Source organism: Silene latifolia, chromosome Y (genome assembly GCF_048544455.1).
Source record: "Silene latifolia isolate original U9 population chromosome Y, ASM4854445v1, whole genome shotgun sequence".
In the NCBI taxonomy this organism is placed as follows: domain Eukaryota; kingdom Viridiplantae; phylum Streptophyta; class Magnoliopsida; order Caryophyllales; family Caryophyllaceae; genus Silene; species Silene latifolia.
Genome location: NC_133538.1, coordinates 7455502 through 7473701, shown reverse-complemented (window position 1 = coordinate 7473701; position 18200 = coordinate 7455502). Strand labels below are relative to the sequence as shown.

Here is an 18200-nt window from a genome sequence, read left to right as displayed (position 1 = left end):
ATAAACCCTGTGTCCCGATTAATAGTTATCTTTTCCGTTTTTATTTGACGGATTTGAAACAACGATAACTATTGATTGGGACAGAGGGAGCACTCCGTACAATATATGTACTGAGAAACAATGTTTCAACTTCAGTTCAGTAACACTACAAAGCAAGGAAGTACGGCATTAGGATTGCTGACAATAAGATGCTGAGAATTGAGATAAAACCCTTTCTTCACAATTGAATCATATTCGTCATCACTTCTCCTGTCATTAACACTTCTAATCCTTCCTGCAATAATCCTGCAGATAATCACAGCCCTCTTCGACTTCTTTCCCCTAGACTGTCCCTTAATGCTCTCTTAACGCCTCACTGTTTATACTTAGTTGCATTCCTGGCTTTTCCATGTTATTTTTGTCAAAACTAAACCCAAATAACTGGCACAAGTTGCAGTCAGAGAATTCGCAAGGCGCCGAGATAGGTCTTGATTCTCTGCTAAAACAAGTGACGGTAGTCACATAGAAACCGAGGAGTTCATTCCCGTCCACCATGCTTCTTGTGTGTTTCTGATCTCTTTCCTTAGCTTTCGTCTTTACTGCCCTTCTATACGCCTCGAATGTATCCACTACTTGAGGTGAATTTTTCACTCTGAAGACCTTTCTGATCTTTCATGATTTTCGCTGTCGGATTGGTTAGAGCATTTCCCAAGATCTTTTCAACAATCTTCCTTGATAGATCTCCTTCTCCCACTTCTGCATTTGCAAACAATTATTCAATTGTTAATCTCTTTGGGAAACAATGACAAACAGCGATTCTTGTATAAAATGGTTTCACTCATAAAACCACTCGAAAACTTGTGTATTCCACAATTATCATCAATTGTCAGAGGACGAAGTTAACATCTAAAGTTTTTTGCACATATGGCAATAATGGCTTCCTTGAACTATGACTTGGCTGACACTTTAGACGACATATCTGTCTGTCAAGGGTGCAAAATCCTATCCCCGGAACAGAAATGTTTCATTTACAACAATGCAAATTTAACATTTTCTAAGTTCTTTTAGCACAATTACAGATCAACAGCAGTAGCAATGCCGACATTACCCTAGTGTCTGTCCCAAAAGATTGCAAATTGTACGTAGGGTAAGGGGAGCTCGATGTACGTAGGCATACCCCTGTATAAGCAACACAAAGAGACTATCAGCCGATAACTTGCAATAAAAACAAAAAAAGGCGCAAACAGTTTTAACCAATGCACCTGTAAAGATGCTTGGTGGAGTAAGCATTCTTTTACTGCTTGTTATACTTCCCATGGAAGCTTGATGCATAACGTTGTGTTGCTTCGGGTGGCAGCCACCGCCGTTTACGCTGTTCCTGCAGTCCATGTTCTCCTTCATTGACACCCACATTCCCTGCATTTTTCTCTGTTGCTGCTGCTGAAGTCACTTGCAGTATGAAGAGGGGGAAATGTCCTAAATAAGGGGTTTTAGTGAGAAACTTGTATCCACGTGGGTTCATGTAAATGAAGAAACTAGAAGCAAAAGAAATTGACAGGGTAATTTAAAGATTGTGTAGTTTTCTTATAAATGTGCATTAATTTTGTCAATTTGAAGACAAACTTCATTTTGGTTCTTTCTTTTCTCAAATGGGGTACAAAATTTGCAATGTATCTCATTTGTCTTCCATGTAAACATTTTCTTTTTATCTTCTTCTCCCCATGAATTTCCTCCACCATTGAAAACTTTGAGCATTTGTTCGTTTTGAGTAATAATTTCTGTTTTCACTACGACATTATTATAAACTGCATTCGACTATATAATGTGTTTCGGTTGGTCTTTATTTGTTAGTTGACATAATTCATTTAAAACGTAAAACTTGATTATTATTGTTTTTTCGAACAATATGTTAAAATAAGTTTGTGTAATTATGTCGAAACATACCCCTGAAATATGTAAAGGTAAGGGTAACCTATTATAAAATGCACAAATTCCTGAACAAATGTAATCTGAGGAACCCTTAAGGCCTTAATGCTACTGGCCTAATGGCTGATTCACGCATCAACCTTTCTCCCAGGACGTCTTCCGACGCCTTCATTTTACCATCAATCTCACCCCCAGAAAATAACAACTTCAAAATGGAATTAATTTCCGGTTGATGATCAGCAGGAAATGGTGCTGCCGCTTCCAAGGCATTTGCTCGTTGATACATTTATATTTATTGTTTGATCAATCAATTAAAACTTGTTGCATAAAAGCTTAAGTTTTGATTCGGTGTGGACTTCTGGTTGATCTAAATGAAAAATTATCGCGTCAGGTAGGGGTCGAACCTACGACCTTCTGCTTCGGAAACATACGCTCAATCCACTGAGCTACAGACGCTTTAAAAATAACCTTATCCAGATAAACTTATAACAGCATTTTGAAAATCATTGCTACATAAATCCATGGGATGATTTATTTTTTTTTTGAAGGGAAGACCCAGAGGTCTACTGCATTAAAAGAGTAAAAAATAACAGCATTGTTTGCACTCGGTGGCAGCTCCTCTGACCACACCGATCTACCAACTAATCTAGGAAATAAATGAGCTAAAGCATGTGCTACGCTATTGTTATCGCGACTAGTAAACGACCAAACAACAGAAGTAAAAGAGTTACACAAATTTAAAATATCCGACAAAACCAAAGCTAGCATATTTTTTTCCAATGGACTTCTTCCTGAGCGCTTCCACGACCAACAAGCAGTCACTCTCCATGACGATCTCTTCGTGCCCCCTTCTTACAGCTTCCTTCACCCCTTCCAACACAGCTATCGCTTCCGCAATCTGAGGCTCCCAGTACTGGTCCTGAACCTGCGCAAAACCCCACAACACTCTCCCTGTACTGTCTCGACACACCGCTCCCCAGCTCACTCCATCCATGGGATGATTTTAACTAAACTTCTACAAACACTGAATGAGCCAAACTTGAAATAAGTATGATTCTAAGTAAACGATTTGACCTTCTATTTGATTGATACCACGATTGGTTTATCTATATATTGAGTTTAAATGTTTAATTGATTGACGAAGAATATTAATTGCGCTTAGCGATGATAAGAATGAAATTGACATGTTAACAAATATTCATAGTACTCGATCTGTATTAAATATTTTTCTACTCAAAGTTATATACGCGGTATTGTTTTTTCGTTGTATACTAAAAAATTAATTAATTAAGACTCAAAATTTCGTGAATGAAATGATAAGGTTATTTTCAATCGTTGGCCTATCAAAATAAATCTTAAATTACTAGTAACTGGTAGCTAGTGGCAAGAGTCGAATCCACAGGGATGCGGTAATTATTCTATTTGCTAATATTTAAGTCCGTCTTAAAAGTAAGAATTTCTTGAAAGTTGTTTGTTTGATTTCTATCAACTAATTGTAATAAAAGTAAATAAGATGAATTCAATAATATTAAAACGTCTAGGGATTAGGTTCACTAAGTAGTTATCCGGGTGTGATTTAATTCATTGATAGAGCAATTTATGTTGTTTAAGGTCATATGATCGGTCGATTCTAATATGTCCTTTAGATCTAAACATAACATGTGATCGCTATCATTAAGTCAGTCTATTCAGTTATCGTAGCCTATACTAGTCTTAACCCAGTCGTTGAAAATCCTAGTTTGCAATACTAATTAATCAATCATGCGGAAACTAATTAACTAGATTCAAGATAATAACTGAACAACAAGAAGCTATTTTAACTATCAATTCATTAACATAATCCCCTTCTAACAACCTAAATCCCCATTCACCCTAGATTAAAAGATTAGCTACTCATGATAGACGGAATAGCAACAACAATAATAATATAAGGCATAATTAAAAGCATGTAATAAGAACAATTAATTAAGCAATAGAATAAACTTGATTGAATAACAATTGAAGAATGATTAAGTACCGTAGCAAATTAAGGTAGAACGAGTTGTAGATCCGAAAGTAATAGCAATAAAACTAAACTAAGGGTTTTAGGAGAGTTCTAGGGTAAATAAGACGTAAACATAACATAGGGTACGAATGAATTGTGTATTTATAATAAAGTGTACCCGACTTAAGGAAATTGCGCCAAAAATTGCCAGCTCAATATGTACTCGGTCGAGCCTAGGTGCACTCAATCGAGTACACACCCACTCGATCGAGTTCTTGCCTACTTGATCGAGTATTTTTCTATTTCATCTCTTTTCTTCGTGTTGTCTTCTTCACTTCTCTTCCTTTATTCCTCTAAATTCCTGTGTCATGCTCCGTGTATTCCTTCATGCCCACTCCGCGGTGCTACATTTCATTCTTTTGCTTCACAAATGCATCATTCCTGCATTAAACACCAAAAAGCGGAAGTAACAACATTCTAGCATAAAAGGCATATAATTAATATAATTTAGCACGAAATCCATATCGAAAGTAACTAAAGGGGGCATATAAATCTTTACACCTTACTAAAAAGTGAATAACCCTGGTAACTGTTCAAATGAACAGTCTAAAACGAATCGTTTTGGGTAGTTTCACTTTTGAGTTTGCTACACCAGTATTCCCCACATTCCTCTTTCCTTCCATTTTCTCTTTCCCCTATATTCGCTACTTTCTCCCTCAAATTCCTCTCTATCACTCTTTTTATCTTGTACCACACAACAACAAAAAAAAAACTCTTTTTATCTTTATTACTTTTCAGACACACCATACCTTCACCTTTTACTTTCCCCATCTTAGCTTCTCACTCAATTATCATCTTCTTTTTGCTGTCCGGACCGTTTAGCTCTATTGCTTATCTGAATTCAGCGTATGTTTTATCAAAGTAGGAATGAATTATGAAGCTGCAATCTCAACTTAATGTTCCTCTTAATTTAAGGTAGTGTTATTGTGAAAGCCTGATTTCTCGTTTTTTTTTTGTATATATCTTGCATTTTACTTTTGCGTAACTAGCGAATTGTTCTGATCGATAATCTATTATTAGTTAACACTAATTTTACCCTTTCCCCAAATTTCGTGTCTTTAACTTTGTATACAGGTTTATGTATTTGGCGAATTAATTTATTGAATCATCCCTTTTGTTGTGATCTGTTCTGATTTTGAAGTGATGTAGTCTTGGTTTCTCTGATTACATTTCATGATAAAAGCGGTACTTTGGGAGTTTGATGGTTAATGGATGCTTAAGCAGTCACCACAATATCAGGTGTGCGGACAGTAGACTAGAAATTTGTTGGTATTTTTTTTATCGATTTGATGCTTGTAGTGGTAAGGTTTGTGGGCTTGTTTGGCTATGCCTCGATTATCATTGTTTATTTGATCAGAAGAGGAATTGGAAGGCTTTTTATGTTAGTTGGATGATCGTGTTTTGGCATGTAGGAAAACTGAGTCTGAACGTATGGACTATAGAGCTCGACAATAGGTTGAGCAAATAGGCAGTCTACCAAAGTTTTTTACTTGCGATTCTACTTGAAAGCAATCCTGAGGTATGCTAATGTCTACCCAAGCTTAAGCTGTTCCGAATGGTCTATTTTAGTGTGGGCAGATGAATTGGTATTTGAGATTACTATGGCCATCTAAATAATCCTGATACTTTTATTATAAACTTATAATATAAGTAGGCACAGTTGTGTCAGTCTCTGTTCAGACGGTCATATCTGTCTTAAGCGAGACAGGTATTTTAAGGTTCCATTTTAAGGGAACTAAGTTGTGGGTTGTTTGAACTTGAAAACCAATTGCTTATAGATTTGGGTGTGGAAATAACTAACATTTGTGGATGAAGTTTGCAATTGGTGCAGGATGACTTAGGATATGTGCAGGGATGTCAATAGAGACTGACACGAACCTAAAAACGTTTCAGTACGCCCTACAAGAGTGCAAATCTTTAATGACATTTATCTAGTGGCAAAAGAAAAAATGCCACCCTAGATATACTTAAGGTGGCATTTAACATGACAAATGTTATAAATGCCGTCATGTCTTACTTTTGGCTCCGCGCTCATATGTGCATGTTTGCCGCTCTTTTTTCACTTAATTCATTTCACACATTTCATTACCTCTTCCAAAAATCCAAAAAACCAAAAAAAAAAAACAAAGAGTCAAAGACCCTTCTTAAAAAAATAAAGTAAACACTCAATTCCTCCTAAATAAACCAAAACAGCAAACCCTAACTTCAGTCTTCATAATTCGATCGGTGCTTTCAATCCATTTCGTGCAGGTTTGCTCTAGTCTTCTTCCTCTTTTTTAATCATAGTCATCTACTTTCCTAATTGATTTGAACATTTTTATGATGTAATGTCAATTTGATTAATTTCATTTGTTACACTTCTTAATTTTTTGTCAATGACGGAGTAACTTCTTGCAATCTATCAATTCCCATAGTTTAGTTCAAAAGAGTGATCTAGGATTTGTTATTTCCTCTAATGTTCAACAGGCTGATATAGGAAGAGAAGGGGTTGCCGCTTATTCTCGTAACGGGACAAATGCCCAATTAATTTAATCAAAGTCAAGCTAAAACCTCTAAAGCCAGGTAAAGCAATTCCTTTGTAGTATAGCTGGAGGAAAGCAATTCGAATCAAATCAGTACTGTAGCAGTCCGCTTTCAAGCTGTTGGTTAGCTATTATACAATTTTAATAAGATATGCCTCTTAAAGAAGTTTCATATTCTAATGCTACACCAGAAATTACCATTTTTCGTTTTTTTGTTGTGATTTAATTTGTTTGTTTGTTTGGTACTTATATGTAGTCTGCTAGTGCTCTCAGTGTTGATGGTATGCATTTTTTGAGTTGGTCTTTCTTAAGACGGTCTTAAGTTAAAACTTCTCATAGTCCCCTCTTCATTTTAACATTATTCACATCGATTGTGAGTATGTCTTAGACATTTGTTTTCTTATTTTATGGTTTTTTTGTTTATCGAGTCTTTCTGAAATTATAAGGCTTGGTAGGTTGGGGTTAAATCCCCAAAGAAAGCTGCTTAAGAGTGAATTTACGTGATTTGTGTATGTAAGCTAATTTTGGGGTATCTAATTTTGGGGTCGATTTCTAATCGATTCTTGCCTTTTGTAGTTCTCTGAAGTTTTATGAATCGAACTTTAATGATATATGAACTTCAATTCTCTTCCAAATTTGTAATTTTGCTGGCAAATTAAGGACATAGGCTTTTGTTTATAAGGTATCAATGGAAGAAGATCGTGTCTGCTCTTTATAAGCCATCCCCATATACATTGGTTTTATTTATCTGGTTCACATTATACTCCTTGCTCGATTTTGTATGCACTGAAACTCCATATTCAGAACTTTGTAAATGGAATGTTTGTTAAATAAACGAGTCAATGAAAGTAGTACTTGCACTTCAGTCAAAAGGAGATATAAAGTACTTTCAGTTCTTTCCCCACTTTGTTTATGAGTAAACTTACAAGTTCATAACTTAGAATGAAACTTTGACTCGTGTTATGTTAAATAAACGAGTATGTGAAATTGTTTTTTGATAATTACCTTGAGATGCAATAGCTTACATAGTACTTTCAGTTCTTTCTCTACTTTATGAGTAAACTTACTGGTTGGATCGTGTACTGTATAATTGGTGAAATACAGTACAGTACTACAGTTTGGTTTATGATATTACCCCATGTATAATTCATGTCACCAAATAAATTAGGGCTTTTGATGAACTGTTCTATATGTTTTCTTGACTTGTTGGTCTGTTGCTCGCTTGGAAGGGTAGTGGTGATCGATTTTGAATGATGACCAAATGGGGCATGAAGTCTTGGTTATTATATAGTGTCCAAATTGTTGGTTATATAAATGTGTGTTGACAAATGATTATGCTTGTTTTCTTCTTTTGTTTCCATACACGTGTACATGACATCTAATATAAATGTTTTTCATCTGTTTCGAATGTACAATGGTTTTCCTTTTTTGATGGAATTGGACAGTTTTGACATTTCCCGACTCTCTTCATGCTGCCGAAAATGAAGCGTCCCAGGCTAATGTCAGCTATAATAGTGAAGGGTTTTTGTAGACACGATTCTCGAAGGTGAAAATATTCAAGGTAAGAGGACCCTTTCTTCATTACCAATTTAGTTGTTATTCTGTTTCAATGTTAGTAGTTCTGAGTGTGTACTGATAATTATTTAGTTTGGGTGTGTGAACCTTACTAGCAAGTAGCCAAGTACCATAAGGAAGCAGCTGGATCCAAATATTTTGCGTTCTTGATTGAAGAACGGGTTTGTGATTTCTTCCTATGGTCATAGTTTATTAGCTTAAAGCTATATGTTTATAATATCGGTTATTTGTCAAATGAATTTCTTTTTTACCAGACTGTTTATGGAGTACCACCATCCCGAGCTCATGTGTTTTTGGAGACTCATAAGGACCGGAAGACTGAACCTGCTCCAATTGATGAAAAATCAAAGCAAGCGGTGGTAAGAACCATGTTCAACTTGTAACGTAACTAAGAGTATCTTTGTTTACATAAGTATTATGATCTGATTTGTGTGAAATCCCAGTACCAAGAACCCCATTTTTCATGAATTCTGATGTGAAAGTGGACAGATAGTATAGAGATGGCTTTGAAACTTAAGTGCATAAAAGCGTATTTCAAATGAATTCAGGAAGTAGAGGAAGTCGTCGTTTAGCTGGTACTTAAGTGTACCCGCGCAGCTGGGAAAGTCTTACAACAGCTACCTCCCACACTGAATTGTATACTTAATTGGGTTGATATTTATTCTCATGCAAGTTTTATAAGTAATGCATGAAATAACATTTGGTTGGTTTCCTTTGTCCAGGTGGATTATAGCAGAAAGATGTATGGCATTTCGGTTTTGAAAAAGCTTTGTTCTAGTCAAATTTAGAAGCAATGGCTTGCTGCGTATGGTGCGAGATCCATGCCGTTAAATCGAAGCTTTTGTGAATGCTCCAATAGCTATAAACTGTAGCATTTTTTTATTTTTGGATGATACTAATTTAGGTTTATGTTATTTTTTGGATGAATTGAGTGAAGCTGATATCTTTTGTAATGACAAATTTTATACTCAATATTATATATGCTCCATTGGATGAATTGAGTATTATTTTATATGTTTTATCTTTTTTTAGTTATGATTTTATTTTATACAAAAAATACCAAAGCTTAAAAAAAATTTTACGCTTATCAATGTAATAAAGGGAGAAAAAGGGTGTGGTTCTCGAAATTCGTAGAAAGAGCTTAGGTGGCGTTTATGTACCCATTTACCAACATATAAGTAAATGCCACAAAAGACTTTTAGCGACATTGGATCTAGTGGCATTTAACCAAATGCCGCTATTGCTTTTCGTGACATTTACATATGCCGCCTAAGTCAAAATTAAACGCCGTTAAAGGCTTGCATTGTTGTAGTGACGTAGGAAAAATTTCAGTCCACGCCTAATGAGTGAAAATCCTGTTCTGAAGCAGTATTTGAAAACCCAAAACTGTCATTAAGATGAACTTGATCTGATAATATACACATTTCTTAACATTGTATGTTTCACTGGATAAAATGTATGTTTAAAGGTCAAACATGTCAATTTTGGATCGAGTTTGGGTTTGGATTATAAAAAAGAACGGGTATTATGGATCTGGCTGTGAATTTCAGGATTTGAATTGGTTTGGAACTTGGATTGGTGATCCCATTAGAACTCTCCTAGATTTTGCATTCATTCAGAATCCAAACCGAAACCAAATAATTGACATCCTGAGATTTGAGAGGTACAAATGTAAATGTTCTTATGTGCATTGTAATTTTGCAGGTGTATTGTGCAATGTGCGGGAAACAAGTACTTGATACCAAAATTTACAAGCAAAGCAACGTATGAGATGCAAATCAGGTTCGACGTGGATCAATCTGTTCGTATACAGTACTCCTAATTAGTTAGTGTGAGCGTGACTGACAAAACTATGTGTAGTAACCAAATCTGTGAGATTATTTACAATGTGATTTGGTGCATATACTCAGGTTCTCTTGTAACATCTACTGTTTTTTTTAAAATCCCCTGCAACTCGTTTGCCAGAAGTTCTGTGCATTAAATTGGTTTAATTAAAAGAGTATTCCGAAAGAAAAATACTTGAATTTATAGAGGCATAAGAAGGACGAATGACGAGCTAAAGTAAGGAAATTGGTATTACTTCCTCTGTCTCGCTTGAATTAGCCTTAAAAAACGTAAACGAATGATTGAAAAAAAAGAATAAAGACTAAGTTACAAATATGATTAAAATATTAGTATCATATACAAATGTTTCTTAATTCATCTTTTTACCGAGATAAAACAAATCACCTAATTTGTTATGTTGTGAGACTTGTGCGACCGTTTAATAATGGCACATGACTTGGGAGTATTGTTTTTATTTTATTTTTTAACGAAATCACAAAAAAAAAAATTATAATATACATTATAAAGAAATTTAAAACCACTAAGTAGAGCTTGGAATGAATTATAAAATATTATGGAGCTGCAATCTTAACTTAATGTTACTCTGGCTTTAAGGTAGTGTTATTGTGAAAGCCTGATTTCTCGTCTTTTATTTTGTATATATCTTGCATTTTACGTTTGTGTGATTGAGATTTGTTTGGGGTATAGTTAGTCGGTTATCTTGAATGGATGCTGGGTGTCTTGGCCCTCTGTTCATGAGTTAGCTAGGCTGATGAGTTAAGTGATTTTTTTGGAATATAAGGATACAGGTCCACAAATGTTTTTTTATTGATGCTTCAAAGTTCCATTGCACTTTATTGAAGCGGCCATTCTAATAGTTCTTAGATGGTTTAGCCTTCCGACTAGCAAGCTCGTTTACAGGTGCCACGGTTTAACAGCCGTTTTTATGATAAGAGGAAGATTAATCTATTTTGGAGAAAGTTATTAGGCAGTTTAGTCCCCTTGCCTACTATTGCTTCGTAGAAATTTTGGAGTTCTCAGTATATGGTCTTATTATGAATTGGCATTGGTATTTTATTGTTCCGAAATTTAATTGTTTCCGAGGAAATGCTTGACAGTGAAGGCTATGTAGAAGCCTTAGGATGGTTTTAAGAACGGTAAGCCTATAACAAATCAAAGGAGGGGCTGAAAATATACATTAGTCGGCTGGCAAGGGCGGTGGTTGTCTATGAAGGAAACTCTATATATTTACGCACACTTTTTTTTTTACAGGTGCCACGGTTTAACAGCCTTATGTTATGCAGAGGTTGCCTAATTTCAGTAAAGTTCAGTAGAGGTTGTGTGTAAGTCGGTGCCTAGCTGACTATAAGAAAGCAAAAACGGAATATTTCATTCGCAACCCGGGGTCGCACAAATGTACGCTCCTGAAAGCTCAGGTTAGTGGGTTATGCTATGCTTGCGTAATACATGCAATTACGAGAGATTGAAATTACCAAATAAAGCTGAAAACTATGTGCCTCATTGCTTGGACAGACAATCTCTGATCTCCAAATCATGGAAAAGCCACGACAGAATAACCCCAATTATCGCACCTCCACAAATCAATTCGAGCCATACAAGCAATGGGATAAGCAGAAAAGGGAGCTAAGCTACGTTGTGCGAGACATATACAATTTCTAGAAAACAGAGTGCTGACATTAATTTTTTTTAAACGTCAAATAGTTAGGGGCGGTGAAGAAAGTAACAAAGCAGCTCCTACGAGTGTTACTTCGCGCCAGGTTCAAAGTCCGCCACAAACTCCTGCCAAACGGCCGTACAAGTCGAGGCGCGGAGAAGGAAGTAACAAAGAAGCTGCTACGAGTGTTACTTCGTGCCAGGTTGAAAGTCCGCCACAAACTCCTGCCAAAAGACCGTACAAGTCTAGGCGTCAAGTGGTGATTGGAGATAATACACCAGTACAACAGTCCCACCCTCCTACCAAGCGACCACGCACTAGGAAACAACGTATATCTACTATTACGCTTGCTATTATGTTTATGAATTGATCTATAGCATGGTAGCATTGAAACTGAACCTCTTACATGTATTGCAGGGATACCAGATGTAATACTCCGTATTTATGAGTCTTGGGGTACTCTATCGAGTAGGCCTTACTCTGTCGAGTAAGGGAGTTTTGCGAAATAAAATAGTTTCTGACCTGTTGGGTACTCGATCGAGTAACTAGGGTACTCGATCGAGTAAGGGGGCACTCGATCGAGTACCTTAGCTACTCGATCGAGTAGCCGGTTTACGGGGGCTGTTTTGTCGGGTTTTGTTAATAATGCGATTAAAGTATAAAACACTTCCGTCATTGTTTCCAAATCACTTTTCCAAAACCTAAATTTCTGTTTAAGAGAGAAAGCAAACAAGTTCATCTTCTTAATCGCATTCTTAGCAATTCCTGAGTTGACGGTCGGTTCTTGTCGTTGTTTATACCGTTGAGTTCCTTGCGTCGAGGGTAAGATCTATGTACCCTTTTTATTGTCTTTCCTTTGATTTGGTTAAACCTTAATTTTGGGATTGGGGGTTTTTATGATTTGTTATGGTTAGATTGTGATTATGTGATTATGTGATAGGAGAAAGATTTGTAAAGGAGAGGTTTTGAGACAGCTGCTAGATCGTCTGATGATTGTGTTGCTTTCCAGGTAGGATTTCCTACTCAGTATTAGTCCCATAATGGGATATTGGTAATGTGATGTATTTGGTTGTTTGATATAATGATTGTACTGTGTTTGTGGTTGTGATTGCTGTTGATGGTTCTCGAGATGCGTTCTCGGCTGAGTGGGGTCACTTGCGGGAGTGACTTCACGCCCTAGTTTCGCCCTTCGTGGAACCCGCCACGGAAGGGGATGTGCACATTAATGGACAGGGTTATCGCTCACTATGTGGAGCGGGGATTTGGTGGGTACGGCTGCGGTCCCCCACTGGCAGGGCTGGTCCAGTGGATGGACGATCGGTGATTGAGATGATTGGAGTTGGTTGGTTGTGTATGTGTGACAGTTAAGTCATTCTGTTTATCTTATTGTGACATGTATATTAATTGTGTGATTAGTATCGACCCCGTTTAAATGTTTTAAAACGCGTGGTGATCCATTCGGGGTGGTGAGCGGTTTTAAGCGGTATATCTTGGATACGCGTGGGATCTAGCTGGGGATGGAGTCATCACATATCAGAGTCTTTAGTCTTCCGTTGTGTTTGTTAGGACAGTTCCTTTCAGTTGGTTTGTAGTTGGAGAACAGTTGTATTTTGCTTACAGTTGGTTTTGTTATGTAATCGCTAAAACTTATTTAATAAAGTATGTTTCTTCATCGTCTTATGATTATCATGCCTCGGGTAACCGAGATGGTAGCATCCTTATACCTGAGTGGTCCTGGTAAGGCACTTGGAGTATGGGGGTGTTACAAATGGTATCAGAGCGACGATCCTAAAACCTGTAACCAATGAATCTAATGAATCTAGGGAGTCAATTAAAATGAACCCGGGGTAAAGGTTGTAGGAGCTAATGCAAAGACTTGGGAGACGTCCTAAAGTCGCGAACTCGCCCTACGATTTTGAACCGGTCACCATGGGATATGAGTCGGGATCGCTATGTGTTTATTTTGTGAATTGTGTAACAATATGGTGATGTGTGGCATGTATAAGGGTGATTTTGTATGCTGTTGGTTGAAAGCATGTTGGATGATACTTGGTTTACCATGTTGATTGGAATAGTTGGAAAAGTATGTGAGAATGACGAATGATGTGGTGGAAAAAGGAAATAGTTTATATGTGATGAATAATGATGTGTAGGATGAATGATTTATAATGAGGAAATCCTAATAACATGTGGATAGGGGGTGTGATAAGATTTGTTTTCATAGTTTTGTTTGCGTAAAGCTATATATTAAGTTCGTATAATTGTCTACTATCGTATCATATGCGCTTGTTAGCTGAAGTATGTGATTGAACTAGATGAATTGATTGGAAAAGATGAAGTGGCAATTTCGTAAGGATATGAATTTCTTGATTATGGAAGTGTTTATGTGATGAAGTGGATTTGTAATGTTGTTGTATTAGCAACATGGAAATAGGATTTGTAGTGTAAGGGTGTGGTTTGTATCATGAAAAGTTATGAAAATTAAAAACATGCGGGTAATACATGATTGAAAGTTGAATGTTATATGAGCATGATAGATGGTAATGCTTGGCTTTTGGTAAGTAGTAACATGAAGAGTAGAGGTTCAATGATATGTGTTTTGTATAACAAATTGGATGAAAAGCATGATGGTTGTTTATAACGTGGCACTTGATAACACGAAGTAGATTATTATGTTGATTGTATGAGGAGTCGCGCAGATTTGAATGCATAGTTGTAATCATAATGTTGAAATAATAATGAATGCATAGTACGTTGGGGGTATGTGAGATAACATGCGGGTAGTATTCACGAGTCTACATGATTCGATCGAGTGGGTATTTGTCGTTATTTTGACCAGAATCGTGTTTTTTGGCACTCGATCGAGTACCTCGGGCACTCGATCGAGTATGGGGTCACTCGATCGAGTAGCCTGGCTACTCGGTCGAGTAAGTCAGAGATCAGAAGGTCTGTTTGGGTTCTGGAGTCGGGGCACTCGATCGAGCATGTTGGGCACTCGATCGAGTAGCCTCAACTCGATCGAGTAGGTTCGGTACTCGATTGAGTGGGGTCGTGCAGGTCATATGCGTGTTTCGGGTCATATGTTTATTTTTTGACATTCGTTGCATATTACGTTTAATCCAAAGGTGTTGTATTACTTCTTTATGCATTGTTTTACGTATGTGTTGGTCTGGCGTAAGTTACCCAATCTTATGATGTAAAGAGTGGCACTTATGATGAATATGAGTTCGGTGGGGAGGACATGAGTTATATGTGATTATGATAGATGGTGGAAAAAGAAAAGGAAGATTGGTATAGTTTATTGAGGCATAGAGCACGTTTTGCGAGACGGGATGACTGATATGATTGTGTGTTGAGTAATGTAAAAGTAAGAGAATATGGGTAAGGGATGATGTGAGTATAATGAACGTGAGAATAAAAAGATTGAAAAGTAAGGATGCGGATAGTGGCAGCTTGAGATGTGTAAAGAATTATGGAGGGAGATGGTTAGAAATAGAGTTGAGTAAGGATATATGTAGTGAAAGTGCGTTTTAAAGGAGTTGAGAAGAGTAGTATATAGTGAACTTTGTGGAGACATGTCGCGAGGTGGATTTGGGAGATTTGGTTTATTAAGAGATGAAACTACTGTGTGATTTCTTTGGGCAGTTAATGGTACAAAAGGAATTCTGATTTCTAGAGAGGTACAAAGGAGATGCAATTGTTAGAACAGTGAACGTTGATTTTATGGATAAACTAGAGGCAAGGGTGATTAATGGCATAATAAGATAATATTTATGGTAAGAAAGAGTGAGATGATATCGATATGAAATAATGGGATTTGAGTTTTGGAGCAATGAAAAGATAATCGGAGCACTAAAGAGTTAGATAGAAGTAATAAGGAGCTGAGCTATTAATGGTATTTTTGAGTATAACGAGAAAAGAAGGATAAAAGTAAGTTGAGAAAAAGTTCAAGGAGTTATGTGACATAAAGTAAGGAATCGTCGAGATGTATGATACTATCAAGGGTAAGTAAGTTAATAGTTATACGAAGTTTGGACAACATGATTAATCATGAGTTTCGAGGAATTAAAGGAGTATGAAGTTGGTGGAGTATTTGCACGATACGAGATTTTTGGTGGAGAGTTAGATGATGATACAATTAAGGATAGTATTGGGAAGAATGTTGAGGTAATTTTGTTAATGGATTGGATGTTCGTTATTTGGGATGTCAACCAAAGATAGGAAACAAATCGTGATGTTTAGAGATGAGTGTAAGAGGTTTGATGCCCGGACAGCGGTAGTGTTATGGTTTGTGACTAGTGGTTAAGGGTAATGGTATATTAGAAAGGTAACAATTCTAAAGAGGTTGATTTTGCAGAGATCAGATTGATAAGTACAGTTATGAAAGAGCATAAGATGTGGTTATATGAGGCAGTTGTTAGTAGTTGAGTATTAATGGTGTGGCTACATTTGGCAGAGGGTGATGGATATGCGAAAGGGAGAATATGTTATGAGGTGTATACGAGTTAAGCTCGGGCGACAGGTAACCTATGTTGAGTGGTAACTTACGTGATCAGGATTGACTAGTTGGTTGTGATTACGGGTCTATGATATGTGTAAATGTTTGTGTGAGGTTCTGACCTCACAAGAAGTGGTATGGTGTGATAATTATAAAGTTGTTTTATGAATGTTCTGTAATATATAGGTTGGACACGGTAATTTAATTGAATAATATCCAAAAAGGTAATAACTTGATTAATTTGACATGGCTAGTTATAATTTTATGTGTATTAATAACACATGTGTATTCCGTGAAATGGTAGAGATGATGTTCATGAGATGCTTATCTGTTTATCCATATAATATGTTGCGTGGTGATTTAATAAAGTGGATTTGAGTAAGTTTTCTTGTCTGAGAAGTTATGCTCAGTCAGTATTTATGGGAATCGTATGCAGTTGTGATGTCTATCGGTGTGGTTGTGGTGCCTCGGGTGGTGATCCGGGCACGGTACATAATGTTGTGATGCGGGTATTTTCGCACTACGGTGTGGCTGTTGGTGGCGGTGTTGTGATGCCGTCACCGGTTGTGGTGGAGTAGGCGGGATGATTATGATTCGAGTTTCGAAAGTGCATACCAGTTATTCATAATTTGTTGTTTTGTTTGATGTTGCTCCCTGCGAGTTTCAGTTTCTGCAGATAGACAGTTGTCTTGTTTATTGATGTTTTCTTTACCAGGTTAAGTTGGGAATGAGGGTATAGTATGATATGAAATAGAGTCGTATACGTTTTCGTTGTTGTCATGGTATAGTGATGTTCGATTGATGGGACACGGTTGTGAGAGGTTGTTACAGTAATTTTGATCTTGTTCTAGATAAGGCTTAGTAGACATGGTAATGGCAAGTGATTCGTAAAACATGTGTGGTAATGACCTGAAAGATGCAGGTGGTTCATAATCCTTTGTTGAGGCAGTGAGTGTAGGGTGTTGGGGGAAATAGTGTCATGTCAAGTTGTGTATGAGTTTTGCGGTAATGAAAGAAAGAACTTGAGGATCTAGTGTGCGTGTACGTAACGAGTGCGGATCGTGAGTTATGCTTCTGGGAGATAGGTGCTTTATATAGAGAGGTATGTCATGTTGCGGTAATGTGGAAAAGTTGAAGTTTTGGGTTAAGATAAAGATTTTGAGGTATAGGTTAGATGGTGTGACGAATGAGTTGAGGTATGAGGAATGTTTAAGTAAGAGAGCCTTGGATATATGCATGGCGAGTGTTTAGATTATAAGTGGTTATCTTTGACATGCGGTGGTGATGAGGATAATGACACGATATAGCTAGGATTTAGTATTAGTGAGTTACGAGGACGTAACATTTGTCTTAAGAGGAGTAGGATGCGATAAAAGAGAGTTTCATGGTGGTGCATGTTGTAATATAATTGGAAGTAGAGTGTTAGCGTAGCGTAAAGGAGGGATTTGTTTTGTGGATGATACTTATAAAAGGCCATGGCCGTGCTTGTAGTAGTGTGATGCTTCGAAGTGTGAGAATATTTTATATAGTGTTGACAGTTGGAGGATGGTGTTATGAGTCTGAGTAAACTTCGAGGACGAAGTTCCTTTTAAGGGTGGTAGAATGTAACATTCCGTTGGATGTTATGAGTATTTTGGTAGTGTATGGAGTTAGTGTTGAGAGAGATCTAATCGAGTGGATACGATATCGTGAGCCATGTTGTGGAGGTAGGAATAGTTAGTGGAGTTGGTGTTACGAGTTCATGTTTGGATTGGAGTTTTGTTTTGAGTTCTTAGTCACGTTGTTGTGTCTTGATCGAGTTAGTATGTTTGTTTTCATGTATGGGTTGAACTTCGGGGACGAAATTCTTTTTAAGGAGGGAAGACTGTAATACTTCGTATTTATGAGTCTTGGGGTACTCTATCGAGTAGGCCTTACTCTGTCGAGTAAGGGAGTTTTGCGAAATAAAATATTTTTCGACTGTTGGGTACTCGATCGAGTAACTAGGGTACTCGATCGAGTAAGGGGGCACTCGATCGAGTACCTTAGCTACTCGATCGAGTAGCCGGTTTACGGGGGCTGTTTTGTCGGGTTTTGTTAATAATGCGATTAAAGTATAAAACACTTCCGTCATTGTTTCCAAATCACTTTTCCAAAACCTAAATTTCTGTTTAAGAG

The 18200-nt window shown here is 37.0% G+C and overlaps 2 long non-coding RNA genes and 1 other non-coding gene across 3 annotated transcripts; 1 reads left to right on the top strand and 2 right to left on the bottom strand.

Moving 5' to 3' along the window:
- Positions 1 to 2288: 2288 nt before the first annotated feature.
- TRNAR-CCG (transfer RNA arginine (anticodon CCG)) lies at positions 2289 to 2361 on the bottom strand. The gene has a single exon. It is a non-coding gene; the product is annotated as a tRNA-Arg (tRNA).
- Positions 2362 to 2434: 73 nt separating this feature from the next.
- Positions 2435 to 4004, bottom strand: LOC141627972 (uncharacterized). The gene is made up of 2 exons (XR_012537083.1): positions 3923 to 4004; positions 2435 to 2929 (listed from the first exon to the last, which is right to left on the bottom strand). It is a non-coding gene; the product is annotated as an uncharacterized LOC141627972 (long non-coding RNA).
- Positions 4005 to 5530: 1526 nt separating this feature from the next.
- Positions 5531 to 9027, top strand: LOC141627208 (uncharacterized). Its single transcript, XR_012536769.1, has 3 exons — positions 5531 to 8207; positions 8301 to 8405; positions 8769 to 9027. It is a non-coding gene; the product is annotated as an uncharacterized LOC141627208 (long non-coding RNA).
- Positions 9028 to 18200: the final 9173 nt, after the last annotated feature.